At 44.3% G+C, this 23,907-nt stretch overlaps 1 long non-coding RNA gene across 1 annotated transcript; it reads left to right on the top strand.

The window, feature by feature from the left end:
• The first annotated feature begins 6,634 nt into the window (after positions 1-6,634).
• On the top strand, positions 6,635-23,296 carry LOC117062996. The gene is made up of 3 exons (XR_004428659.1): positions 6,635-6,865; positions 19,609-19,676; positions 21,799-23,296. It is a non-coding gene; the product is annotated as an uncharacterized LOC117062996 (long non-coding RNA).
• The last annotated feature ends 611 nt before the right edge of the window (positions 23,297-23,907 follow it).

Here is a 23,907-nt window from a genome sequence, read left to right as displayed (position 1 = left end):
GGATCCCACATCTGAGGAAACGACTTAATGTCGGCTTTGAGTGGTGCTACCACCGTCGCCTCTGAGGTTTAACCGAGGCACGATTGTTGCTGATTGAAACCATGAGACCTAATTCCAGCCCCCCCTCCCTCCAGTGGCAGGCGGAGGCTCCACATCCATTTCCTGCCTTGGTCAGAACTGGCTCCAGAACGGGACAGGCCTGCCGGTGGCTCCCGCTTGGGGAGGCTAAGATGGATAAAGGCACTGATGGAGAGGGATCCAAGGGAAACCAAGGATGGATGTGAAGAGCTGGTGCCCCCTGCCACCCATCCAGGTCCTCCCAAATCCAGGCTCATGCCAAGGGAGGGTGTAGGGGGTCATTAGTGTAAGTCAATCCTGTGTCTGTGATGCTGAAAAAACTGTACAAATGCCTATCACCTCTCTGGGGACAGCCCTGCTCCCCAGCCATTGCCTATAAGAAGTCATCGCCCTTATACAACCACTTTCCCCCAGTCTTGGAGATGGTCAGCTCTGCAGAGCTCACAGAAAAGCAAAGATATATAGGGTGTTATTAGACGGATCCTAGCAAAGGGCAGGTTTAACCAATGCCCTCACATTGTATAACTGAAATTCAGAGAGGTTAAGCAACCTCACAGAACAAGATCTAGTCTGCAACTCTTTTCTTCTTGGTTTTTGGGAAAGGGTCTCACTCTGTCACTCAGGCCAGAGTGCAGTAATGCAATCATAGCTCACTGTAACCTGTAACTCCTGTGCTCAGGTGATCCTCCCACCTCAGCCTCCCAAGTAGCTAGGACTATAGGCACATGCCTAGCTTTTTTTTTTTTTTTTAAGAGACATAGTCTCACTATGTTGCCCAGCCTGGTATTGAACTCCTGGCCCTGGCCCCAGTGGATCTTCTCACCTTGGCCTCCTGAAGTACTGGAAATATAGACTTGAGCCACGGCACCGAGCCTAGTTTGCAACTCTTGACTCCTGATTCCTGAGTGCTCCTTCTCTGACACCAGAATTTTCCAGAAGGTCTCTGAAAGAGGTCAAGAAATAAGCAGCTCTGATCCAACTATTAAAAAATCAGCTTCAGGCCAGGCTCAGTGGCTCATGTCTTTAATCCCAGCATTTTGGGAGGCTGAGGTGGGCAGATCACTTGAGCTCAGCAGTTCAAGACCAGCCTGGCCAACATGGTGAAACTCTGTCTCTATTAGAAACACAAAAACTAGCTGGGCATGGTGGCACATGCCTGTAATCCCAGCATGCGCCACCACACCCAGAGTTCCGAGAATCGCTTGAACCCAGGAGGCAGTAGTGAGCTGAGATCATGCCACTATACTCCAGCCTGGGCAACAGAGCGAGACTCTGTATTTTTTGTTTTAATAAGCTTCAAAATTGTAATAAGTGAATAGTCAATGTGGCTGTTTGCAGATAAACACACCAACATGTCATTTCATTTAGCATGATCCTAAGGGCCATGCCTCATAGAGAGCCATCCTCATACTTTCCTGTTTCCCCCTCAGTCTGCTCCCCTGAGAAATGAAATCACTTCCTGGCCTCAGAGCAATGCCTTGAGGTTGCCATGGTAAGACATATGTGCAGTAATGTCTCACCAATCCTGAAATCACCTCTCCAGCTGATGGTCAATGACAGGGAAGTGAAAAAGACCCCCAAACAGCCACTGTAGACTTCACAACGTCCGGGTTCCAAAGTTCATGCCAAGCAGTCACAGAAAGGCCTTTCAGACTCATTTGGATTATTTTCATCCTTGCTTCACCAACAGCTCTAACAGACTTACCCTTCTGAATTTTTGTTGTTATTATCACTACTTTTTTCTAGTCCCTGGAATATTGGAAGCAGGCAACAAATTAGAAAAAAAGATACTGAACTGCTAGTGATAGGCATACTGGGAATTTAAAAAGTGATGGTTAGCTGAAAGACACAGGACAGCAACAAAAGCACAAATAGGAATCCCAAAAGCATCGAAATCTGGAGTCATTTTAGTATAGAGATAAATAGCCATGTACATTTCAGTAGACCTGAAGGTACCACAATGTTCCTGAGTCATCAAAAATAATTTCTATAAAAGGAGTCCTTCCATCCATCTTTCATCCCAAGAATAATGGCACAGCCTCATCCAGTTCATAGGATTTTTACTCCTATAAGTCCAGTAAGTTGTTTTCAATATCAAGAATGAGATTCTCCCTAGGGAATCTAGCCTGTGTTGGCTCTTCCTCTTCACACGCGCTGCACACATTCAGAGGCAATGGACAGAAGCTCTTTGCATTCCCACTCCCTTAGCAGAAAAGAATATGACTGTAAATTAGCATAAAGATTCTTCAGAGACAAGGCACAGAAACAGTGTATGCAGAATATTGGAGGAATGTCCGAAACACTTGAGCACGAACTGTTTGCAAGCTCCCATAAGCAGCTGTGCTGCTTCTATTTATCTACAAATAACCAACATGCTCCAGATAATCTTTCTTCCGTATTTATTAAAGGAGACCCAAAGAGCTCCTCTAGGCCACTGTTGACTGATTACACCAATGGGTAGATGGATGGTAAATAAATAAACCTGGTGACATAGCTGGAGTTAATTGAAAATAACAAATCACTTTCTTTAAATACAGCCCTACAGCCCTATACAGACTTTCACTGATTTATACATTCCCCCCCTCAAGAAATCTGCACCAGCGAGACCTGCGTTCATATTTATGTTTCAGATCATTTTAGCTGCTTATATTTTAAGATGACATCCAATATTTAGATGAAAAGTCAAGAACCCATCATGTTGAAGCATTTGAGTATCCAGATGGTTGGCATCAGTAGATATAAGCATTGTGTATCCATTCATTGAACAAATATTTATTAAGTGTCTGCTCCATGCCCGGCTCTCTGCTAGGCCCTAAAGATCCCAAAGTGAGTAAGATTGATGACTCAGTCAACTTCACGAAACCAAGTCATCTCGAAGCTTCTGCTTCAAGCAAACGATAGCAACTATAGGAAGAAAGCAACTGTAACCTGCGCCGTGCCTGCCACTGTTTTACACACCTTTATATCATATCTCTTTTTGTTTCATGACAAATCTCCAAAAGTCAACCCTTAAACAGATGAAGAAACATACTCAGAGAGGTCAGATAAGTTGTTTAAGCCACACATCTAGCAAGGGTCACAGCAAGAACTGGAGCCCATTTCTCCGCACAGCCTGTTAGAGTGGCCTGTGGTGGAAGGCAGAAAGCAGACTACACTGACTCTGCCCCCTGCTGCTTGCATCTCTTAAAAAAAAAAAAAAAAAAAGACAAGCTCTTCTGAGCCTCAGTTTCTCCATCTAGCCGCTGGGATCACATGCCTCTCTCAGACGCTAGTTGTGAAAATCAAAAGAAATCATATATGTGGGGGCTTCTGACTTTGGATCCAACATGCATTAGGTGCTCAGCAAATGTTGATTACATGGATGGAGAGGATCTTCAAACCTTCCTCCACTCTCACCTCCCACCTGCAGTGGTCCTCTACACCAGCATCTGCTGACAGCAGCATCAACACACACTTCCAGAATTAGGCAGCTCACAACTTCCTGAAGCACCCTGCTTTAGAATTGAAAGGCCTCACTCACCTGGCCTCGTGTACCAAGTGTGCAGAGGACAGGAGAAGACACAGGCCACCCCTGGAAGGTGACAGTGTAGCTCTGGAGACAGTCTGTCCATTCTTGAAATATTAAAAAGCATTAAGGGGGCCGAGCATGGTGGCTCACACCTGTAATCCCAGCACTTTGGGAGGCCTAGGCGGACGAATCACCTGAGGTCAGGAGCTCGAGACCAGCCTGACCAACATGGTGAAACCCTGTCTCTACTGAAAATACAAAAATTAGCTGGGTGTGATGGTGGATGCCTGAAGTCCCAGCTACTCAGAAGGCTGAGGTAGGAGAATCACTTGAACCCAGAAGGTGGAGGTTGCAGTGAGCTGAGATTGTGCCACTGCATTTCAGCCTAGGCTACAGAGTGAGACTTCGTCTAAAAAAAAAAAAGCAAGCATTAGAGAACTTTCCAAGATGCATCATCTTCAAGAACACGAATGGGAGGCAGTGGAGGCATGGCATCTCCTCCTTGGGATGCAGAAGCTGAGCCAGCCCCCAGGCCAAACAAGGGTGGCCAAGCCTCTCCCTGGATCCTGGTACTCACGGAACTAACTCTTCGTTTCCTTCATCTCACTTCTCTCTCCTGCTCAGTCACCTTTCAAGCTATTGTCCCATGTAATTTCTCAGCCAGCTAGGTATCCCGGCCTTGTGAGACACTAGTCTTGCTCTAATGTTTGGAATGTGAACCATCATGAAAAAGTAAGAATGATTAAAAAGGAGATTTTGTAACTATTCATTAGTGTCAGAGGGAGCAAGATCCTTCACATTCTACTACTCTAGCTGGATATCCCTAAAGGGTAGATGTTTAAGCTCTTGAATCTGGCTTTTCTTTTCTTTTTGAGACAGGATCTTGCTCTGTCACCCAAGCTGGAGGGGGCAAGGGCATGATCGCAGCTCACTGCAGCCCCAAAATCCTAGGCTCAAGTGATCCTCCCACCTCAGCCTCCCAGGAGATGGGATTACAGATATGCAGCACCATGCTTGCTTTTTTTTTTTTTCTTTTTTTTTAAATATATAAAAACAGAGTCTCGCTATGTTGCCTAGGCTGGTCTCAAACTCCTGGCCTCAAGTAATCCTCCTGCCTTGGACTCCCAAAGTGCTGAGATTATAGGCATGAGCCACCATGCCCAGCCTGAACCTAGCCTTTTAGATTACCTCCCAGCTTTATTGCTTCTAACTGGTAAACCTAGGCAAGTTATTTAACCCCTTTAAGCCTTGATTTTTCTCAGTGGTAAAATAGTTCCTCCCATAAAGGACTATAATAAGGAAAAGAGGTCAGCGATCTGTGGTTATGGGGCCAAATCTGGCTCACCGTCTATTTTTGTGAAGACCTATGAACTAAGAATGGTTTTTACATTTTAAATGGTTGAAAAAAAATCAAGAAAATATTTTGTGACACACGAAAAGGATATGACATTCAAATGTCAGGGTCATAAAGTTTAATTGGAATATAGCCACACACATTTGTTTACATGTTACCTGTGACTGCTTTTCTGCTACTACAGCAAAGTTGAATTGTCGTAACCAAGCTGTTATAGCCCACAAAGCCTAAAATATTTACTGTCTGGCTCTTTACAGAAAATGTTTGCCAACCTCTGGTAAAGAAAAAATGAAGGAATGCCTAGATGTGCCTATAATAGAGCAAAAACGTTTAAAATGTCAGCTCTCATTTTCTTTTATTAATATCTAGCTCCTGTCCAGCCATGATATTTATGCCGCTCTGTATTTGCATCAGGATAATTTTTTAGATCATTACAAAATATGCATCCTCCTACAGAACACATGGGAATACCTAGTGCTTAAATGGCATTGCTAACGCAGAATGCACTGACCTGACCTTACAGAAAGGCAATGGAACAGAGGTCCCATCCTTCCAAATGTCATCCACTGGTTTTATCCTTATTGAAATAGACAGCACACGGATCTGGAATGGAAGCAAATAACAACCAGGTCTCCAGATTCCATCATATCACAGAACATGGAACCAAGAAAGTACCTGAGAAGTTATCTGATCCAGGCTGGGCGCGGTGGCTCATGCCTGTAATCCCAGCACTTTGGGAGGCCGAGGCGGGTGGATCACCTGAGGTCGGGAGTTCAAGACCAGCCTGACCAACATGGAGAAACCCAGTCTCTACTAAAAATACAAAAATTAGGCAGGCATGGTGTCGCGTGCCTGTAATCCCAGCTACTCGAGAGGCTGAGGCAGGAGAATCGCTTGAACCCGGCCGGCGGAGGTTGCAGTAAGCTGAGATAGTGCCATTGCACTCCGGCCTGGGCAAAAAGAGCGAAACTCCGTCTCAAAAAAAAAAAAAAAAAAACACAAGTTATCTGATCCAGTCACTCCTGTTTACCAACAAGGAATCTAGACCCAGATGAAGTTAAAGGACTTACCCAAGAGTGCCCGACAACTCTCTGGCCACCCCCAGGCTCCCATCTTTGTGTCTTTCCTGTGTGGGCTGTTCCCTGAAGTTCTTCCTGATAGGCACGTTGTCTTTTCCTTTGATTTTAAATTCTTGGCTCAGATGACATGCCCAGACTATATCGTGTGATGTGACTTTGAAAAATAATTTACATACAAGTCTTGAAAGCAAATCAAGTTTTAAAACAAAGTAGCATCTACTCTGTCGCAGCCTTGACATCTATTACAAAGCAAATGCTGGCTCTTTAATTTCCCTAATCAAAGCTGGTCCTATTTAGCCAACCTCCTCAAGAGGTCCCAGCACCAGACCCACTCCAACGCCTGATGAAGCTCCAGAACAGGTGAGAAAAATGAGAGGGTCCTGCCCAGAGCTCTGGGAGTCGGCCCTCACTGCCTGCCCTTCAGACAGCAAGACAGAAAAGGCATTCATTTTCTTCCTCCACGTCATGATACCAACCGAAATTACCTTTAAATGAGGAAGAAGGTCATTATTTAATCAATAGGATTGCGTCAATTGAGGAAAATTTGTCTCCAGTGTAAACAAGCGGAACGTCTTTGCGCTCTATGAAAACAAGGTTAAATTACTTGCAGATCCAGGCGACGTGGAGAGATGTAGGAAGTGAACCTGAAGCCTGACACATTCAAGGTCTGGGAACAGAAAATAATAGGAATTGTTCTTATTTTACCAGTGGAATCCAGCACAGAGATGGGCATGCCTCTTTACAGAACCAAAGATTCAGAACCATGCCTTACCCTTTGCTTGTAAGGCGGAGGAGGAGGTAGAGGACGAAGAGAAAGAACCCCCACAAAGAGAGATGGCAACAAAGGTAAAACAAAGGCTGGGCCAGCCGATCCCACTCAGGCTGACCACAGTGAGGGAGCAGCATTAAAATGAGAAATGATCAGGTTTCAGAAGCCCAGCCCTTCCTGCTGAGTCTCGTCCTTTGCTTCATCCATTCCATTCAAGAAGTCATATTGAAAATAAATTATTAATACAATGGTAGCTCACATTATCGGGTCTCACTCCATGCCAAGCATGCCAAACCCAGGTCATGTGTGGTGCTACTCAATGTTCACAACAGCTCTAGAGGTGGGTGCCAGTCATGCCCACTTGGCAGATGCGGAGGAGGGCAGTCGCAGCTGGAGAATGGCAGGCAGTTCTGTTTCCGAGGCCCCACTGCTTGAACTGCCAGCCTCAGAGCCATCTGCTCGCTGGGTGCTCAGCCCCGTGCTGCACGCTGTGGACTTAGAGAGGATGTATGAACCAGGCCTACCCCTAGGGCATCCCCACATCCCTGGCAGAAGGGGACAGAGCATTTACTCCTGTTTAGGGAGAGGCTCAGCTCGTCTGGGAATCCCTGGATGAGCAGACTCTGTGCCTGCTCCTCTGCCGTACCCCTTCCCCATCCATGTCGGCTGCTTTGGCCACAGCACATAAAAATGGATCCAGCAAGCCACAGTCTCTCCCAGAGGAGGCCCCAAAGATCTCTTGCCCACACCTCCTCGATCGCTGCTAGGATATAAGCTGGAGGCTGTCGGTGGTGAATGTGATCTCTTGTCACTCCACAGGCATCTGGTGAGGTCTAAGTTCCCTGCTTCTTGACAGAACTTCTTGGTGGGGATTTGGCTTCCAGGTTCTCCTCACCCACTCAGGAGACTGGGCTAACACTGAGTGTGGTTTGCTGACACCCTCCATTCATTAACAACAGGACCAAAACCAAGTAAGTTTTAGCTCTGGGCTTTTGGACAGCCAGATTCCAACACTTTGGTGGTGAATCCTGACTAACATTCCTGCCCCATCCATTCTCCTCCCATCCCCTAACCCACCCCGCCCAGCTCCATTTCTGAAGTGTCTGAATGTAGACTTCAGAAGCTGCCTTCCTTCCGTGACCATGCTGCCCACATGGCCTCCACTGAGGATCAAGGCAACACAGTCACCACAGGAGTAGGCCCTCAGTTACCGTAGCAGCGATCTGAGGAGTGTGGGCCAGGGGCTTTGGGGCCTCCTCCAGGAAAATTGTGGCAGCACAGCCAAGACAGCAAGAATGTGACCCAGGCAAAAAAAAAAAAAAAAAGCTTTAAAAATAAGGTTTTTTTTTTTAAGTGAAATGAAACATATTTGACCTGGGAAGAAATAAAAGACCTTTCACGTTGTCAAAGTGACAAATTAGACAAAGAGGCCGAGCAAATGTGAGCTCCTGGGGAGTCCGTCAGAAGGAGCCCAGATGGAATGGATGAGGCTGGGGGTGACCGGAGGGATGCAGACAGAGGATTTATCCGGGTCGGGTTGGGAGACCAGTCAGAAGGCTGCACAAAGCTACACACAGTCTACCCTTTGTACTGGTATTTATCTAACTTGTCAATTTTATAGCCACATTACCTTCCGAGTGTTCAGGAAAGCAGATATTGGTGCTGTCAAGAGGCCTGGCTGTGGTTTGCACAGCATAATGACAGATGCAAAAAACAAAGGGGAGGGGAGAGGGGCCTTCAGAAACCACAAAAGAGCCTTTATAATTATGCCTCTGCCTCCCTCCTCCCAAGAGCATGCCTTTCCCTCGCTGCAGAGGTGCTCGCTCCAGGGGTGCTCTCTCCCCCTATATGCAGCTGTGCTGGGCAGCTGCGCTGGGCAGCTGCCTAGCACGCGTCTACCAGTCACCCTGCATGGACTTGAAGGGAGCTGTTACATGACTGCCTCTCTTCCCCAGGCTAAATAGCTGCAGTCCTTTAACCTCTCTTCATGGGCCTGATTTTCCATCCCTTTAATCATCCCTGTCACTTTCGGCTGCAGCCTGTACTCACCACAGCCCTCCCCCAGAGTGGAGACGCAGCCAACGAGGATCATGGGCCCAAGGGCCTCCAAGAGCTGCTCCTTTCAGACTGCCCCCACCATGGGCCCACCCTGCAGCCACAGGTCCTGGGAAGCCTATGGTCATGGAGCCCCTACGGCTGAGTTACTGCAGCTCATGACCCAATTGGAGCCCTTCCCTCCCTGCTCTTGGATATTCCCCATGACCAGAAAGTCATTAAAATCCCACAGTCTCCTTCTAAGCTGATTCTTGTCATTTTTCTCTTCCTCTTCATCCTTAGTGCCTCACTCCTACACACTAGACCCCTGGAATATCATTTGGACCATGCAGCCAGCCCCCCAGCCAGCTTCCCTGCCACCATTTTCCCCTCCAAGACACTTAAAGGCCAACTTTGGAAATATTTTTTTAAATTGAATGTCATTTTTATCAAGTCCTTCCCCCACTCAAGAGCCTTTAGTGGCTCCCTATTTCTTCTTGTTATAGCAGATATAAATAACTCGCCAGATTCTGAAAATACTCTCACCACTCCCCCAACCCCTCTTCTGCCTATGTCCAGATCTACACTCAAAAAAGCCTTCCCTAGTTAATCTCCTCCCCTCTCTGTCCACCCCTTTACCCATCCCCACAGTTTATTGGATACTGTTTTGGGTGTCTTGAGATATTGGGTTAGGGTTCTTTGACGGCAAGCAACAGAAACTAACCCTGACTAGTTTAAGGAACAGAAAGGGATAGATTGGAAACGAATGGCATAGTTTGGAGAATTAAAAGCAAGCCTGAACTACAGTCCTGGAAAAGACAGAACTGGACAGCTCTGAAGATCTTCTGGAACATTGTCATCAAACGATCAGCTCCAACTGCCTTCTCTCCTCATTTCTCTCTCCTTAAGATTCAGAATTTCAGGACTGAACATCAACAAGCCCCGTGATCAGGGAGCAGAGTCCTGTGATTGGCTGCCCTACCAAAACCACTCACGGTGTGGGAAGGTTGCAACGTTTAGCAAACAAAAATACAGGACGTCCAGCTAAATTGAATTCCAGATAAACAGTGAATGATTGCTCATATAAACATATCCCAGGTGATATTTCCTGATTTGTCTTCTTATTCTTCCCTTCCTTCAGTCCCACTCTGTTGCTCCCAGGTTGGTCAGCACACCTCAGACCTGTACCTGTACCCGCTGTGACTGTACCTCACTGTTAACGAATCTCTTCAGTCCTTTCAAAGTGGCTGTGAATTTTATTTCTTCCTCTTTAATTTTAATAACCAAGCTTCCATTGACTGGAAACTATACATTAACTGACACAAATAAAAGGGTACACATGCCCTTTGGCAACCTTTCTTATTTATTTTCTCTTTAGCCCCATTGGAGAAAAAAACCAACTTTCTCTGTCTTCTCTCTTTTGCCAAATACTTACAAAACAGCCCTAATAACACTTTGCATTTGTGTAACTCGTTTACTTGTTTCATTCAGTGTCTTAACTCCTCAGTGAATTAAGTGGTTAGCGGGCACACGTAACATAGTGCCCCATTTTACAGATGAGAAATTCAGATGTTGAAAGGTGGGTTACAAAAGCTAGTATGCATCCAAAGTTGTGGATCCAGGACTTGGAACAATGTGTCCTTTCCTCTTTTCTGTAAAGGGCCAGATAGTAAATATTTCAGGCTTTGTATGCCAGATGGTTTCTGTTGCATCTCCTCAACTCTGCCATTGCAACACAAAAGTGGCCACAGGTAATACATAAATGAGTAGATGGATGTTCCAATAAACTGCATTTATAGAAACAGGCCAATGGGCCATATCTGGCCCACGGGCTATACTTTGCAAGCTAACCCCTGCTTTACACCACACAACAAACACTTTCCAATCTTTTTAAGTCTATCACAGTTTGCCTCCAATTGGGATGCCATAATTTTGACCTCAGTCAATTTTAGATGACTACTTTTTTCTCTTCTCTTTACCTCTTATGCAACAGGATTGTTGGGACAATGACCAGCTTGGCTTCCCACACCCACTTGATCCTTCCTACATTGTGGCAAAGTTTTCTCTCATATGTGTGAATGTGCTCAGCTAAGCCCATTCTTCCTCCCCTGGGTCCTTCTTTACCCGCACATGAGATCAGTACCAACAGACCTTGTGGGGAGGCAACTGTCTGGGATGGGTCATCTTCTGAGGCCCCCGGATTAACCAGGATACCCAGAATTAACCATTAAACAGGATTAACCATCATCCTTCCCTCTTTCCTTTACTCTGGGCTTCGCGTGCTTCCTCTCTTGGGCCTTTTCCATGGCAAGTTTGTCCCTAGGAAACTCATGCCTGGAATGGTAGCTCTACGACCTGGTCTTTCTGTGGCCCACGGAAGATGGGGACTGGGTTCAGGTTCTTCTTTAACCTACAGAGTGAAAAGACTGGTTCAAGTGCCCTCCCTAAGAAGGGTAGGAGCTCCTTGAAGGCAAACTAGTTTGGTTTATACCTGTCACTGTTTATAAACAGGATCTATAGATCCTGAGCTATATTGAGGGCTGGAGGCTGTATGTGGACAGCAGCCTCCTGGGCAAAGAGTCCAGCTGCTTAGATGACTGGGCTTACAAATCCTCAGACATGCTGACTGGCCACCTGGAACCTGAATTCTACATTTTGGGAGCCAGTGGGCCATGACTGATGCCTCATGAAGGGGATGCCAGGTCTTTAAGTGGGCTTCACAGGTACATATGTCCGTGTGCACACCGGAGTGTAAAGGCAAGAGACCATAGAGATCAAGCTGCCCAAATCCTTCATTTACAAATAAAGAAACCAAAGCCCAGTGATATCATCTCGGTTTTCCATGATGCCAAGAGGTAAAAATCCATATTATCTTTATAAATAGTATCCACAAAGATGATGATAAACTTGGTCAATGAAACTGATATTTATAACTATAAAGCTTTCTTTGGATTTTGGGGGGTTTTTTTGTTTTGTTTTTGTTTTGTTTTTTTGAGAAGGAGTCTTGCTCTGTTGCCCATGCTGGAGTGCAGTGGTGCGATCTCGGCTCGCTGAAATCTCCACCTTCCAGTTTCAAGTGATTCTCATGCCTCAGCCTGTGATTCTCATGCCTCAGTCTCCCAAGTATCTGGAATTACAGGCACATACCACCATGCCCAGCTGATGTTTTTAATTTTTTTTTAGTAGAGACAGGGTCTCACCATGTTGGCCAGGCTGGTCTCAAACTCCTTACCTCAGGTGATCCACCCACCTCAGCCTCCCAAAGTGCTGGGATTACAGGCATGAGCCACAGCGTCTGGATGAATATCAACATAATTTAAATAAGGGGCAGAGAATATGCCCATCCCGGCACAGCCCAAAAGCCATACATGAGATCAACTTTTTCAGAAATACTTAAGATTTGTTATCAAGACTTCCATATGTCCAAAGGTGGAATTCTCTAGAAACACCATGAGCCTCCTCCAAATATTTTTGTAAAGTCTCTAAAAGGGTCAAGAGAGGCAACAAAGAGTAGAGGGCACAAGGAATACTTCAGCTTTGAATTCTCTGGCTCTGCCACTTTAAAATTGTGTGACCTTGAGCAAATTATTTAACTTCCCTAAGCCCCAGTTTTCTCATCTGTAAAATGAGCATAATGATAGTACTTACCTCATAGAGCTAATGTAATAATTAAATGAGACAATGTACACAGACCACCTAACAGGGCTGACAATAACTACTTAATATTTACTAGTATCATGGTGGTGGTTGTTGACACCACAGACTTTTTGCCTTAAGTTCAACTCTAATTTTGAGTTGCCTCCTTTTTCAACTGTGAAAAAGGGATAATCATTTAACAGGAGAGACAGATAACTAGAAGTTAGTTATGATCTGGACAGAGTGCTCTGGCTCCCTGCCCAGAGCCACAGTCTGCCCCAAATGATCTCCAGGTTAAGAGACAAAGTGGCTTTTCTGAGCAGGGTTGCCTCTGAGGGGGTGGCCTCCAGGCAGGACCCAGCTCGTCTGGAAGAGGTCATGATCTCAGGTCAGAGGTGCAAGTAATCAGGGGAACAGGCCAGGAAATGTGAATAAGGCTAGTGCACAGTTTTCTTTTTGGACAATCTTTTTGGCATTACGATGTTTTAGTCAAATTGTGCCCTGCTTGGAAGTCCTACAGGTTGAAGGCAAGGGAAGTCAGAATTTCTACAACAACAAAAAAAAAACAGAAGGCCCAGGATAGCTCCTAGATAAACATCATCCTTCAAGGACATCTCGGGTTGGGCAGACTATAGCATTTTCATCAACTCATGCCATTAAAAAAAAAAAAAAAAGACAAAGGAAAAAAACAACCCACGTAGAACTTGATTTTTCTGGTGATAGAAGAAACACAGTAGACAAAACAACTTTCTCCTTTTCCCTGGGTTACTTGGCAGCAGCAGAAAACACTTGACAAAAAGTTTCAGAAGGGCTCGATATTGAGTTTGAAAAGTACAAATTCCCACAACAATCACTGACTAAAGTAGCAATATTTTAGCCCTTCACAGGAATCTGGTTATTATTACCATTTATGCCAAGTATCTTGTTTCTATTCTTTGTGATTTAAGGTCATTTTCTCTGTAAAAGGCCTGCTTTGTTAAGCACTACATATTGACGTTGGTTTCAGGAGAAAGAGGACTGGGCAAGTTGGGAAAGTATCGTATTGTGCCGAAACATTAGATGGCCTGGTTGTAAAGAAACCCTTTGTTTTTGCTCTGAACCTGATGTATTTTTCTGGTCTTCATTTCCTAGTTCAGTGCACTAATTTCAGCATTGTCCACCCTGACAACGATAATACCTGTGCTTGAGCGTGGCAGGTTCCAAGGAGGGAATCCAAGAGGTTGTACCTACCTGGATGGGCTGGGGTGCAACCTGGCCAAAGGAGACCCAAGTCAATACCCATGTCTAGAAAGTCACCCTGTGACTCAGGGTCCATTGTGTAGACATCTTGTGAGAAAGGATACCAAGAGAGTGAAATATCTTGCTCAGTGATATACTACCAGGGACAATTTTTCCCCTTGAGGGACACTTGGCAATAACTGGAGACATTTTTGGTTGTCACAACTCAGAGCCAGAATACTATTATGCCTACTGGGTAGAGGCCAGGGATGTTGCTAAACATCCTACACTGCACAGGGTGGTCCTCACAGCAAAGACTAACTCAGCCCCAAATGCCAATTGTGGTAAGATTGAGAAACCCTAAGACACACAGTGGCACAGAAAGCCCTGAATGGGCAGGCCCCTGCCCAGCCTTATTTTGTCCCACTCCCCCATTCTCTGAACCCCAAGTGCATAGACATCTTCCAGTTCCTGACTTCACTGTGTACCCTCAGCATATCCAACCCCTCTGCCTGCCAGGCTCTTCCTTGCCATGCCTAGTTAACACCTTCTTCTCCCCCAGAGCCCACCTCAATACATACTTTCTTGAGATGCCTTCCCATCAAGACTAAGTCAAATCCCCCATTCTATGCTGTCTCCCCTTTATTCTTTCTTTTTCCAGGGCTTTTAAAGTATCTTCATGGGCCCAGGTGTGGCAGCTCACACCTGTAATCCTAGCACTTTGGGAGGCCCACATGAGCAGATTACCCAAGTCAGGAGTTTAAGACCAGCCTGGGCAACATGGTGGAGTCCAGTCTCCGCTAAGATATAAAAAATTAGCCAGTTGTGGTGGCATGTGACAGAGTGAGACTCCATTGGAAAAACAAACAAACAAACAAAAAAGTATCTTCATGGCTTTTCTGAATTCCCCCAAGCTCCCTGCCTCTCAGCTCTGACATCTATGGGCTAACAGCACGAACGCTAGAGTCCCATGATTCGTGTTTGAATCCAGTTCCTGCACATTCTAGTTGTGGGAACTTGGACAAGTGACTTAACTTTTCTGTGTCTTTGTTTTCTTACCTCCAGCATGAAGATAATAACAGTACCTAGCTCATGCGGATGTTGTGAGGATTAAATGAGACAGGCTGATATAGTGCTTAGGACAGTGTTGGGCCCACTGTGAGCACTAGAGAAAATTCTGCTCTTACTATTACTTTGAGAATTTAAAACTGCCATTCTAAGACATGGAGCTACAAGATGAGCAAAATATGTGGCTGGGGACGGTGGCTCATGCCTATAATCTCAGCACTTTGGGAGGCCGAAGCAGGTCGATCACCTGAGGTCAGGTGTTCGAGACCAGTCTGGCCAACATGGTAAAACTCTGGCTCTACTCAAAATACAAAAATTAGCTGGATGTGGCAGCAGGTACCTGTAATCCCAGCTACTCAGGAGGCTGAGGCAGGAGAATTGCTTGAACCCGGAAGGTGGAGGTTGCAGTGAGCCAAGATCATGCCACTGCACTCCAGCCTGGGCGACAGAGCAAGAATCTGTAGAAAGAAAGAAGGAAGGAAGGAAGGAAGAGAAAGAAAGAGAAAGAGAAAGGATGGGAAGAGAAAGGAAGGGAAGCGAAGGGAAGGGAAGGGGGAAAGAAAGAGGGAAAAAGGGAGGAAAGGAAAGAAGGAAAGGGAGAGGGAAGGAGGGAAGAAAGAGAAAGGAAGGAAGGAAGGAACTAGGGAGGGAGGGACAGACGGCGGACAGGCAGGCGGACAGGCAGGCAGCATATTTTCTTCCCAGCAGCACAACCCTACATCACTGTCTTTTTTTTTTTTTTTTTGCTACCAGAGAAATCAGAGCTCAGATCATTTGAGGCAGGGGAGTCAATGTCAAATGCTTTCTATTTACAGACAGAGAAATTGAGACTCAGAGAGGTTAAGGGATTTGGAAAGGTCACATGGCAGGTTTTCTCTACCTGATAACTCTCTCTCTCTCTCTCTCCTTCCCCCTCTCTCCATCTCCCTCTGTCCTTCCCTTTTGAGATGATAACTGGTGTGATTCTTAATCTACACTAAATGAATTATTCCTTAGCAACTATCTTCATCAGACTACAGGTCCCTGCTTCCAGCCATTCTACAAAAGACCTGGCAGTTATAAAATCCAGGCTTATCAGAACAAAACACACCAAACAGAACACAGCAAGGTTTCTAAACAGAGATTTAAGGTGCCTGCACAAAATCCTGAAAAAAAAAAAAATCTAAGCCTGAAAAAAAGTAGACCAAATGCAAATAATAACCTAAAAAAAAAAAAAAAAAAAAAAAACAGAGGCTGTCTCTTGCAGCTTTCTGCCATGAAATGATTTGTCCTGAGAAAGGGCTAGGAATGTCCCTGCAGGGCTCCACAGGCTGGACCACATCTCATTTACTTTAACTTCTCCAAATCCTAGTTACCCTTTCACACTTCCCAGCTTCTTTTGACAGTTCTTACTCTTTTTCCACCCACTACAGGTTTTGGAAGCTGATTCTTTGCCAACACTATGATGTTTTAGCCCAAAGACTTCTTGGAACCTAAGACCTCATGGGGAAGAGTGTGGAATCCAGAACGTAGAGTGACAGTGGCTTCTGACCTCTTAGTCTAACCACAAGTGAGGAACGCAGCTTTGGCTGGGGTCCCACTCTTCAGGAAGCACATGAACAAACTGGACAGCAGAAGAAAAGTCCAATGGAGATAACGCACCTCATCATGTGAAGGGCAACTGGTTAGAGAAGTCTTAGGGAGGAACATGAAAGCTGTTTTCAACAATCTAAAACCCAGTCAGATTTTCAGTTTTCAGAAACAGTACACACTGAGCTAACATGGACTTCCACTCCCTCTACTAACCCATTAAAATATTGGTAATACATAGCAAAAAAAAGAAAGAAAGAAAGAAAGAAGGAAAGATTTTGCAAACATAGCTAAGCTCATAAAAATAAAGTAAAATTGGCTAGGTGTGGTGGCTCACACCTGTAATCCCAGCACTCTGGGAGGCCAAGGCAAGTGGATCACTTGAGGCCAGGAGTTCAAGACCAGCCTGGCCAACATGGTGAAACTCCATCTCTACCAAAAACACAAAAAAAATTAGCCAGGTATGGTGGAGTGCACCTGTAATCCCAGCTACTCAGAAGGCTAAGGCACAAGAATCACTTGAACCCAGGAGGTGGAGGTTGCAGTGAACCAAGATCATGCCACTGCACTCCAGCCTGAGCAACAGAGCGAGACTCTGTCTCTAAATAAATAAATAAATAAACAAATAAATAAAGTAAAATTTCTAGGTGCCAGAAATTAAAAAGAAAACTCCTAGTCAGAGTAGAAAACCTCAGCTGATGTCTTGATGGTCCAAGATTATATTTATCCAAATATAGGTCCTAATGTCTAGAGGCTAGAGTTTTGATAGCCCGCAAAACTTCAAATCCACACTAAGCACAAGTGTGTTCTACAAATTTACACTGCTCACCTGGCATATTGGTCAGGGTTCTCCAGAGAAATAGAACCAATAGGATAAAGAGATGAGGGGAGGAGGGATGGGGGATAGAGAGATGGGGAAAGAGATTGATTTTAAGGAATTAGCTCATGCAATTATCAGGGCTGGCAAATCCACAATCTTCAGGAGAAGCCATCAAATTAGAGACCCAGGGAAGAGATAATGTCATAGCTCAAGTCAAAGGCAGCCTAGAGACAGAATTCCTTCTTTTCCTTTTCAGGCCTTCAAGTGACTGGATGAGGCTCATCCACATTATGGGTGGTAATCTGCTGTAATCAATGCCCACTGATTTAAATATTAATCACATCTTTTAAAAATTATCTTCATAGCAACCCCAAGCTAGGTGTTTCACCAAAAACTGGGTACCATGGGTTAGCCACGTTGATGCATAAAATTAGCCATCACAATCTAGTGTTTGAATCCCAAATCAAAAAATTCTTCTTATATTCTTAATATAAGAATTTGTCCTCAACAGTCTCCCTGGGGCACATGGAGAAATTCTAGAAGAATAGAAAACTTCTCTACAGAAGATCCTCTCTATCCCAAGGGGAAAAGCAGCTAAAGATGAATTCACAACAAAAAATTACAACTCACCTGAGGAAATGAACCACCATAAAAAAGACTAGAAGATGAATAGGAAGATTATCACCTCAAGAATTTAAAATAAAATAATCTGAAATAAAGAACAGAAACCATAAAGTACAAATAGAACATTGTTTCTTAAAAAAGATAAACTTGAAAAAGTAACTTCTAGAGCTTCTGTAAATAAAAGATACAGTCAAATGATTCATTAAATAGCAGATTAGACAAAACTAAAGGAGAGGAGAATTTTCCAGAATGTAACACTAAACAATTAAAAGAGAAAAATATGCAGAGCAAATATAGGACATAAAGGATAGAATGTGAAGGTCCAACTTACATCTAATATGAATGCTAGAGGGAGAAATTGGAGAGAAGAAAGGAGAAGAAATATTCAGAGGTAATGGCTGAGAATCCTTACATTGATGAAAGGCATAGAGCTTCAACTGAAGAAGCTCTTGGAATTCTGAGCAAGACACCTAAGTAGAAAATTACACCAAGGCTCATTTTAGTGAAACTTCAGAACATGACTGAGAGAGAAAAATTATAAAAGCATCAGGAGGCCAGGCGCAGTGGCTCACGCCTATAATCCCAGCACTTTGGGAGGCTGAGGCAGGTGGATCACGAGGTCAGGAGATCAAGACCATCCTGGCTAACACTGTGAAACCCCGTCTCTACTGAAAATACAAAAAATTAGCCAGGCGTGGTGGTGGGCGCCTGTAGTCCCAGCTACTCAGGAGGCTGAGGCAAGAGAATGGCGTGAACCCGAGAGGCAAAGCTTGCAGTGAGCCAAGACAGCATCAGGAATTAAAGAGAGATCATTCATAAGAAAAAATAGCAGACTTGGCATCAGCAAACAGAGACCCAATAGAATAATTTTTCTGTGCTAGAGAAAAAAAAAAAAAGCTATCATTGTAGAATGCCCAGCCAAGATCAACTATCATTCAAGAGTGGGGATTTTTTTTTTTTAATCACATCTTCAGAAAACTACAAGAGAATTTATCACTTCTAGAAGAAAATTGAGCTGAGAGAAAGGAGTAGAGTGGAAAAATCAATGGTAAGTGAAGAAATGGATGAACATGTGAGTAAATCTAAACAAGAATTGACTGTAAAATAGCGGTAACAATACTACTGTCTGATTTTTATGGCATTTAAAGACAAAGCAGGGCTGGGCACGGTGGCTCATGCCTGTAATCCCAGCACTTTGGGAGGCCAAAGGAAGAGGATCGCTTGAGGCCAGAAGCTGGAGAACAGCCCTGGCAACATAAAAAGACGCTGTCACTACAAAAATAAAAAAATAAAAATAAAATAACAAAATTAGCCAGGTGTGGTGGTGTGTGCCTGTAGTCCCAGCTACTCAGGAGGCTGAGGCAGGAGGATCACTTGAGCCCAGGAATTCGAGGCTACAGTGAACCATATATGATGGTGCCACTGAACTCCAGCCTGGGCAACAGAACAAGACCAATCTCATAAAACAAAACAAACAAACAAGACCAAAGTGGACCTAAAATGCTAAATACTAGTAACATAAAATTTAGGATGGAGTAATTAAAATAAGAGCATCCTAAGGATACATAGAGTCTAATTAATTGTAAAATTGTTACAGTCATATGCATGAATTGTGTATACTTATAGCAACTCACAGTATATAGTCTCTCTTTAATAGAATCTTGATTTTTCATAGGGCAGCACTGTGCCCAGCTAAAAATACATACCTTCCCAGATTCCCTTGAGGCTGAGGTAGCAATGTATTGCAGTTCTGGCCAATGAAATATAAACAGAAGCCTGATGGTTGACTTCCAGAAAGAATGCTTTGCCCTTTATCCGTTACCCATTTCTCTTCTTCCTACCTAAAATAAGGACGAAATGCTTGGAGGAACAACAGACACCCTGCGACCACGAAGATAGGACAAAGTCACATACTAAGGGTAAGAGAAAAGGATAATTAAATTTAAAAACCTGGGTGCTTGATGATATCCTTAAAGATGTGTACTAGCTCTGAACTTTTTACTCCAGTCTTCTCGTTTCAAAATAAACCCCTAGATGTTTAATCCACTGTTTTCTATGATGTACAGCCAAGTATAAACCTAAATTGCAGCGTGATACAATAAAAATCAGTATTTGATCTTTGTCCCTGGTTCCTGGCACACACCTCCTAAAACCCTTAGCATCTATGGAGTGGTGAGTATCTTTTGTATGTTAATAAGGGGACTGGTAGTTGACAGTATGTGGACAGATTCAGGAGTCTTGGTCACCTGAAAGACCTAGGCAGGATTAGGGGTTTGAAACTTTCAGCCCCACTCCACCCACAGCCTCCAGGGAAGGGAAAGGGGCTGAAGGTTGAGTTCAACCACCAATGGCCAATGATTTCATTAATCCTGTCTACATAATGAAACTCTCATTAAAAACTACACAAAGGGGTTCAGTGAGTTTCAGAGTTGGCAAACACATCCATGTGCTGGGAAGATGGCAGACCCCGACTTCACATGGACAGAAGTCTTGTGTTTGGGACCCTGCTGGACATTGTCCTATGTGTCTCTTCATCTGGCCATTCATCTGCTCCTTTACAAAAAAAAAAAAAAAAAACTGTCAGCAAAGTATCTTCCAGAGTTCTGTGAGCCCTTCCAGACAATTATTAAACCTGAAATGGGAAGGTGGTGGGAACCCACAACTTTGTAGCCAAGTCAAACAGAAGTGGTAGTATCTTGGGCACCCAATTTGTAATAGGCACCTGAAGTGAGCCCGTAAACCTGTCGAGTCCGACGTTAACTTCAGTCAGTAAGTGTCAGAATTGAACTGAATTGTAGGACACCCAGCTGGTGCCCAGAAAGTTGGAAACAGTTGTGAGCAGAGGAAAAAAAACCCACCCATTTGGTGTCAGAAGTGTTGTAAGTAAAAACAGTTTAAAATTGGTAGCATTCACAAAATGTTAAAAATTTAAGGATAACCACTCAAAGGAGAGAATTCAAATGTATGCAACTGTTAAAACAATATGAGAGAAAAATAGAAAATTGTCAATATACTAACAGAAAGAAAAAAGAAATGAAAGAAGCTAAGAGATTAAAACAAAAACATTAAGATATCAATATATACCAGTCATAACTGTGTTCTAATAATCAATGTAGTAAATATAAAGAATTAAAATTACTTCTTAAAAGAAACACTAAGATCAAATAAGAAATTCAGCCTTTTGGTTTTTCTAGTAAACACACTTAAAATATAGTAACACAGAATTATTGAAATGAGATCAGAAAAAATATACCAAGTGGTCATTATCCAAAAAAAGTGATAGTAAGTAAAGCATCTTCCAAAGTTCTGTGAACCTTTCCAGCCAATTATTGAACCTTTCCAGCCAATTATTGAAATGGGAGGGTGGTAGGAACCCACAACTTTGAAGTCAAGTGGTGAAGCAATATTAAAGTCAGAAAAAATAAAGAAAACAATTACAAAATGATAAAAAGAAGAATTCTCCAGAAAAGTAAAACACCCCTAAGCACAAATATACCTAATAATATAGCCAAAAATAAAACAAAAGAAAAACTAACAGGTTTACCACCATGGTGAGGGATTTTCAGAGGGGAGGGAACAGGCTTATTGCCCTGGGTAGATGTGAAAGTAGGCGGAGACAAGTGAGTGGAAGTTATGAAGGGGAAGGACTTTGACTCAATCTATGGAGGGACACCATAACTTTCAGAGCTGTCCAAAATTGAAATGGGCTGCCTTGGGAGGGAGGGAGAACTCCAAAAACATGGTTTTCTAAGCACAATCTGTATGGCTACTCAATGAGACTATTGTCCAAATATTCAAATATCAGACACTTAGCCCCATGAGGGCAGGAACCATGACTGCTTTGTCTACCACTATGTACCTGGTGTCTGAAGCAGAGCCTGGCACAGAACAGCTGTTCTTAAGTGTCTACTGTACGAATTTACTTTCCAGACAAAAAAAAAAAAAAAAAAAAATGGAGAAAACCACCCCTAGAGTGGCTTTTAATTCAGAGATTCAGTAATTCTTATCTACCCATTCCTCTGCTCTTTGTCCTTATTCCAGTCTGAGGCCCAGGGTCACCAAAAACCCAGGAGACCTGAGGCCGGCCGGGCCTGAGAGGCACAAGCAGGCTGAGGAGTGGACAGAAGAGAAGCCTAGAGAATGAAAGCCAACTCTGCAAAGAGCTTCCAAGAGTCTTCCTGCCACAGAAATTCCACTTGGCCACTGAAATGGCCCTGGGCCTGGAGAGAGGTGGCGACAAGCTGCTCACGGCAATGACTTTCAGTCAACATATCTTGCCTGTGCTTCTAAGGGTGGAGATGCAACTGTGAGTAGCTCACTGGGTCAGGCAGGTCACAAACCAAGCTCCTCCCACACAGTGAGTTCACGGAGACAGAGAGAAGGAAGGGAAGGAGGTTCCCGGCTCTAGGGATTCCTTAGGTCAAGGAGGGACAGGGTCCCTGTACTTGGGGACCCTCCAGTCTGATGGGAAGATACAAGTCAACCCTCTTAGAGCCGTAGAATGAATGCCACCTACAGCTCCTCTCTTCAGGAAGGAAATCCAGTCTGATGGAAGAGATATGGCCCTGCTGTATCATTCTTGCCTTCTCACCTATGTCACACAAGGGAGTGAAGGAGGGGGCAGGCCCTGGGATAGGTCTATTTCTGTGGTGAATGGAGGCTCTCAGGGGACGTTCCCATAGCCCTGCTGTCGAGGGCCCCTTCCCCTCCCTCCCTCCCCGCCACGATGCCTTACCCAGTGGAATGAATCCGGAGCTCTGAGCCTATTCCTAACACAGGAATGCTGACCCCTTTGTCACATCCCGCTTTCCCTCCAACTTTGTCTTTTGTTCTTTTTCCCACCCAGACTTCCCCTCCCCCCACTTGCCATTTCCCAAGCTCGCCCGGGGAGACTAGACTCAATGGCCCACTGGTGATCTTGTTTTACATGAGACATTTCCAAAAAAGACCAAAAAATCCTTTCCAGGAAAATGCCATTTTAAAAATTCAGCTCCAGACACTGCGGCAACATTAGGAAAACAAAGGACTTGGCAGAAAGGTTTTCTGCATGGAGACTTTCTCTCGAAAATACCTTTTCCAAATTGTCTCCAGTGTGGATGACTCCAAGGGTCAGTTCTGGAGCACCCAGGCAACTGCAGACAGAGTCACTTCTGATTTGTACAGTGTCCCAGGTCTTTCCTTATCTGATACCACCCTGGGATCTTCCAGGCTTAAACAAGGAGCCCCTTCCAAGGGTCCCCAAAGGAAGCAGCTGTCTCTGAGGGTCAAGAAATAATGCTGCTTCCTCCCTCCAGAGGGGACTCCTTAGCCCCTCTCTTGCCACCATCACTAAGCAAGGGGCCCAGGTTAGGAGCTGGAGGGACATAGTGTGCTTAGTAGAGAGCTTGTCTTCTCTTATCATCCAAGTGAGAGGAGTACACAGCTTCCCCGGGGACATACATAGTGGTGTTCCCCTTTTTGCATGTATCAGGTATAATTAATCAGGTTGACGTCACATATATAATAATGGCCATTATTTATTAAACGCTCCTGATGTGTCACCCATAACCTATTCTTTATGTTTGTTTTACCTCATTTAATCCTGGTAACAATCGTCATGGGCTGAACTGTATCTACCCACTCCCCACCACTCAACAAGACTCCTATGTTGAAGTCCTAATCCCCAGTACCTCTGAATGACTGTGTTTGGAGACACACCCTTAAAATAGGTAATTAAGTTAAAGTGAATCCTAATTAGCGTGGGCCCTAATCCAATAGGATTGGTGTCCTTATGGAAGAAGAAATGCGAACATTGTTAGGCACATGCTGGGAAGCAAGGACACAGCAAGAAGGCAGCCATCTGCAAGCCGAGGAGAAAGGCCTCAGAAGAAACTGGACTTCCTGCCTCCAGAACCATAAGAAAATTAATTTCTGTTGTTTAAGTCATCCAGTCCATAGTATCTTGTTATGGCAGCCTTAGCAAGCTAATACAACACCCATACAATCAATCTTACCATCTTACCATTTTACAGAGGACAAAACAGTCTCGAGAGGGTATATAACTTTCCCAGCAAGCACACAGCAGAGTTGAAAATGCGTAATCAACTACGTGACTCTGGAACACAAGGTCTTAGAACTGGATCCTGCTGCTTCTCCTCTGTGCTCTACTAT

This window comes from Trachypithecus francoisi, unplaced genomic scaffold (assembly GCF_009764315.1).
Source record: "Trachypithecus francoisi isolate TF-2019V2 unplaced genomic scaffold, Tfra_2.0 Lachesis_group17, whole genome shotgun sequence".
In the NCBI taxonomy this organism is placed as follows: domain Eukaryota; kingdom Metazoa; phylum Chordata; class Mammalia; order Primates; family Cercopithecidae; genus Trachypithecus; species Trachypithecus francoisi.
Note: the sequence above shows the minus strand (reverse complement) of the source record. Positions and strands in the feature narration are given on the sequence as shown.